Here is a 6000-nt window from a genome sequence, read left to right as displayed (position 1 = left end):
TAAATATTTATGTATGTCATATATTATTTTCTATACAACAATTCCTAAAATATACGAAAAATTGAACACTAATTTTATACAAATCTCGAATCCTTCGTATATCTCACAATCATACATATTAAATCTTTGTTAGGTGAATTCATAAATATTGCGTATACATACAATATTATTAAGAAAAGGAATATACATTAAATCTATTGGAAAAAATATACCAATCAATAAATTTATATGCAAATACATATTATATACATATATTATATCCTAACACGTCTATAAACAGTTAAAATTTCAAGTTTTAGACTTCTACCACATGACTTTGTATAAAAATACAATTTCGTCCTTATAAATATATAACGTCTCAAGACGGAATATCAGATTGTAAAATCCTACATCCTTGTGATCGTCTCATCCAAAAATAACGGAATTCGAGACTGTGATCGTTTGCTTCTCCCATCGAATCTCATCCGAAAACAGAGGATTACGATCTCATCCAACAAGAAAGGAAATCGATTCCTCAGTGACAACCTCCTACTGCTCTATTGCCTCCACTAAATGCCCGCAACCCTGTAGTCTAAGGAATTTGGGTATGCTGTTGGTTCTTTCAATTACCGTATGAATTTTGTTGAATCGCAACTGTTTCCAATCCTTCTGTGTTATTGATTGACGTCTTTGACTGTTTGGGTTTGACAATCGACGATTCCCGTCCAACGAATCAGGCTTTGATTTTTGTCACCAACAAGTCTGCCGTCAATTACCGCCACGAAACATGTGAGCAATTTCGGTGAGTGGTTGATTCTTTCAATTTCCTTATGATTTTGGTCCAATTGCTCCTTTTTCTAATCCTTCTTTGTTTTTGAGTGATGTTTTCGACTTTTTGGATTTGAGTATCAACATCCCGTCCAAAAATCACGATCCGGTTTCTGTCACCAACAACATCTGCCGTCAATTACCACCACCAAACATCGACCACCAAACGCATGTTCTATGTTATTGTTCACAATTCGGTATGTCTAATTGATTTAAAATTTCTGTATAATTGATCTTGGTTCTGTTTTTCTTAAACAAATATCTCACTCTTATCCTAAGCCATACTTCTTACCAAATATCTTTGCTATTTTAAGAACCCTTTCTGTGAAGACCATGATATTATCTGATTTTCCGTGATTGACCTCCATGACATAAGAACCTGTGTATCTTTCAATGTATACAATTCTTTCACCTTCTGATGGCAAGTGATCAAAAGCAAGAAATAAATTAGTCTATGGGAATAATGCAAAAAAGAAATTAGAAACTTATCTATCTTTAATATTACCTTGATCAAAATATCATCATTGTAGAATCTCAAGGAATTAACATCCTTCAACTGATTCGTCCGCAAGATTCCGCTTCCTTTCTAAAAATTTGCTTGCTTAGTGTAGATGTGAAACCATATAAAGTAATAATGACAAAATTACCCTTTATAGCTTTTCTATCACAAATTTTCAAAACCTTTCAAAACTATTTAGCTAAAAATAAGCAAACATATAATTAAATTTATGAAAAAAACTCATAAAGAGGTAACTCTCATTAGATTCTGTAGTAACCATAACCATTATTCAAAACAAAAAAGTAAATGATCATCTCCTTCCAAGTTCATTGAATCTGCTACTAAATTCTAAAACCATATAGTAATGCCACTTACCCTTTTTTTCGTTTTTTTTTTTTATTATTTCCTAACAAAAACTAAACATAAATAATGACAAAATTACCCTTTATAGCTTTTCTATCACAAAATTTTCAAAACCTTTAACAAGTTCATTCAATGTAAAACTAAATTCTAAAATCATACATGCGTCTTAACAATCAAGTTAAAATAATGTAATTTTATATTTTAGACGAATTAAAACTAATGTTTAGCATGCATATTCTAAAATGACAATTATGAGAAAATTACCCTTTATAGCTTTTCTATCACAAAATTTTCAAAACCTTTTCCAAGTTCATTCAATCTAAATCTAAATTGTAAAACCATACAGCATGAATGTTTTTTCTACTATTTAACCTGAAATCTTTTTTATAACAGATTCAAGAGATTGTATGCAGTTAGAATTTAAAGAGCTAATAAGAATGGCATTGTATTGTAAAAAATTTCAAAACTTGTAGCAAACTAAGCCCTGAAAAAGCATTATACTAAAAAAAACTAAAAGAATGGCATTATACTTTAAAAAATGTCAGGACTTGTAGCAAACTAAGCCCATAATAGCATTATACTTAAAAAATGGCATTATAGTTTAAAAAAATGCCACAACTAATTGCAAACTAAACCTATGATAGCATTATACTAATAAAAAAACTAAATAAAATGACATTTAACTTTAAAAAATGCCAGAATTGGTATCCAATGAATAGCACTGTTCAGGATACTGTATACTGTATACATGGAGTCATTATTCCAAATTAAACACAAATTCTCAATCCTTACACTAATTTACAAAAACAGTCCATGTGGTTTATAATTTTTAACATGTTTTGTCTAAAACTGGAACCAATTGCTATTGTTTACAATGATATAGAAGTCCTATACCAAAATTGTGAATTGTTGACCTAAATGATCTGCCTCTAAATTTAAAGGTAAGTAATTGCATTTATTATCAAGGTGGAGGTTTCAAAACTAGATTGTTAGATACTTGAAAACCATATTACAGTGAAAAGTGAAAGGGTATAATATAATTTCAAACTAAAACAAAAATATAAATTTTAGATTTTACAACTAATTATATGATAAAAAAAACAAAAAAAAACATAGAAAATGAGCAAAAATTAAACAGATTATTGACACAGGGACCATTTTGTAACAGTATTAACATGGAAACCCAAGAACTATTTAACGATCAAATCTGTAAAAACTATATAAAACCCCATTGGGATTGTCTGGTAAATGACCCTTGTGCCCTTGGGACAATCTTTCATGTCTCCTGATAGTTTTACACCAACTGGAAGTTTATAAGGGTTCAAATTGTTAAGCATTAAAGTATCACAAGAGTTATTTGTATCATCCACTATTTCATCATTGGTGAGAAAAAAACAAAAATTAATAATAATAATAATAATAATAATAATAATAATAATAATAATAATAATAAAAAAATAGAAAATTTCAAATTCAAATGTTAAGGTCTCAGCATTAAATGGGTTTACAAGTAGTTTATTTTGAAAAAATATATATATTACATTTTCACGAAAGGACAATAATGCCCTTAACCGTATTTAGTAATGCTAGACGGAAAATTTACAAAATAGTTTTTCTTTCACAAAGTTTTCAATACCTTTCAAAACTATTTAGCTACAACATAAATCACACACAATAGTAAATTTATGAATAAAAAAATTTAGTAAAAGGTAAGTTTCTTTTTTAATCTGAACTTTTACCTAATAAAAGCTAAGAAAAAATCATTATCATATTCTATGATTTTATATTGCATTTTCACATAACGACATAATGCACTTTACCGTATTTTGTAATGTTAAATGGTTATATAAGTAGTGTATCTAAAAAAATAAGTAGTGTTGAACCCGTGGTCAACCACGGTCCTATAATTATGGATTGTTTACAATCGTTTATAAACGGTAAATGCATTAAATTATCACTAATATTAAATATATGATAACTGCTTCCACTAAACTAAACGGTTATATAAATATTTTATCTAAAAAAATTTGTTTACAATTTTAGATTAACATTTGAGGAGTTCTAATGCTAATTTTCTTATCTATATCTCAATGGCAATATTGAAACGTACTTTTTACTCAACATAGATGTTACTTTCCTCTTATTTATGGTTATATAATTATGTCAATTATTCACGCCGTTGGTTTATATAGTATGCAAATGTAATTTGACTTCTAAATAATACACATGGAGCCTTTGCAATCTATTGGATTAGTGTTAATATAGAATTGTAAAAAAAAATTATATAGCCTTTTAATATTCAACTCTACCCTGTATCTTTACAAAAGATTCTATCATCTAATACAATCTAAAGAGCCTATTAATCTCTTCTCAATTGTGTTAAAAATACTCCAATAATTAGTTACTAATCAAAATAGTTAGTTTCAAAAATACCTTATTAGAGTCTAATTTTCCATTTCAATTACATATAAAGTATGTTAAAGGTCGATAACTTTTGGATTTCCATTTCAGTAAATGTTTTCTTCAAATGCCCCCAAAACGACGACATATGGCTTCTACTTCCAATACAACAGTACCTTTCGTTCACGTAGATCACGCAGGAGTTCACTTTTAGAGGAGATACCAGCATTGCCTTTTTATTATGACTGTGGAAATTGTACTTGCGTATGTGAGTATTATGGGGCCTTTTTTGGTATCATGAGAGAGTATTGTATTTATCCCGAGCCAACCATCCATGATATACGAAATGCTATAATTCGGGTAATGTAGTTCTTCCCTACCCTCTTCGTCCGCCTGATGTGCTTATGCACATCTACGAAGATGATCACTTTGGTGCTGTTTGTTTTTCTGAAGCCAAAATGTCTGCAGTCTGTGGACCACATCTGCAAGCCTCTGCAGCAGAAGAGGTGGACCAAACGTCTGCAGTCTGCAATAAGAAGACTGTTTGTTTTTTAACGTCTGCAGGCTGCTGAAATAAAATGAAATTTAAATAAAATTATTTTACAAACTTAAAATGATTTTTCAACACCAAAATTTTAATAATAATAGTCTTATAACATTGAAAATAAAATTCATGCAACTAAATTAGTCATACAATAAAAAAAAATGTTTTACAATAACAATTTCATTTAAAACAATTCAATCTATATTGTGCATCAACTGATCAGCAATTTCATCACGTAACTGAGTCATATATTCACGGTCTGCTGCAGTACCATGTGTTGGAATCCCGTCTTCATCATCATCAATGGCCACATTGTTATTTCGAAACGGGACATTGGGTTCATCGTATCGTGCGAAATACTCATCACTCAATCCTTCTTTCCTTATATAATTATGAAGCGCGAAGCATGCCATGGCAATGTTTCTTTGTGTCACAAACGGGAATGGTGCCATCCTCTTCAATATAGGGAATCGTGCTTTCAAAACACCAAAAGCACGCTCAATGACATTCCGAAGTTTTGCATGTTCATGGTTAAATTTTTCTTTATTGGTCAATGCACGTCTTTGACGAAAATCTCCAAGCCAATACCTCACATTACGATAAGGGGCCATAAATCCTCGAGTGTGTGCATACGCGGCATCACAAAGATAATATTTGTCTGAAAAAAATGCAAAACACTAATCAATTTTCAAATTAAAATGAAAATATTAAAAAAAAACAAAAATTTACCTGGTGGTGGAAACGGGAATGATGCTTGTGGATCGGCTACTGCTTCTGATAATATTCTAGAGTCATGCGCTACCCCTTCCCACCCGGTCACAACAAATGTAAAAATCATATTGAAGTCACATATTGCCAATACGTTTTGGTAGCAATCTCCCTTTCCCCTACTTCTATATAAGTCTTGTTTCTTAGCAGGGACAACAACATGTATCAAAGTGCCATCAAGTGCACCAACGGCTCCTTTGAAAACCCTTCGTAGCCTCCTATTATGTCCTGGAATGTTTGGATTCGGATTAAAAGATGTTGGTACTATAACATCTTGTGCGAAAAGCATCATTTTTTCCAACACTTCATAAAAAAATTTATGAATTGTTTGCTTCGAGTGTTGAAATCTCCGCTTGATAATCACGTAACGTTGATTATGTCCGATCATCATCAAAAACATAGCCATCTTTTCCTCAACTGATACATGTTTGCTGTCCTTTAATGAGTAATTTGCTCTAAAATGAGCACATAGTCGTACAAAAGATTCACGAGACATGCGTAATACTTCAACACATTGTAAATGATTACGGTGTAATAACTCCAATGTGTATTCGTGTCCCGTCATTTCCGAATCATTATCCCGCAATCGTTTCACACCCCTCTTCCAAAAATAACGGAT

The 6000-nt window shown here is 30.9% G+C and overlaps 1 long non-coding RNA gene across 1 annotated transcript; it reads left to right on the top strand.

Moving 5' to 3' along the window:
• The first annotated feature begins 371 nt into the window (after window positions 1-371).
• On the top strand, window positions 372-4386 carry LOC145062110 (uncharacterized). The gene is made up of 3 exons (XR_013687436.1): window positions 372-584; window positions 717-1004; window positions 4181-4386. It is a non-coding gene; the product is annotated as an uncharacterized LOC145062110 (long non-coding RNA).
• The last annotated feature ends 1614 nt before the right edge of the window (window positions 4387-6000 follow it).

The sequence above is a fragment of the Lactuca serriola genome, chromosome 7, assembly GCF_051521515.1.
Source record: "Lactuca serriola cultivar US96UC23 chromosome 7, Lser_US96UC23_V15, whole genome shotgun sequence".
Lineage (NCBI taxonomy): Eukaryota > Viridiplantae > Streptophyta > Magnoliopsida > Asterales > Asteraceae > Lactuca > Lactuca serriola.
The sequence above is the reverse complement of the archived record's forward strand: the minus strand, read 5'-3'. Positions and strand labels throughout refer to the sequence as shown.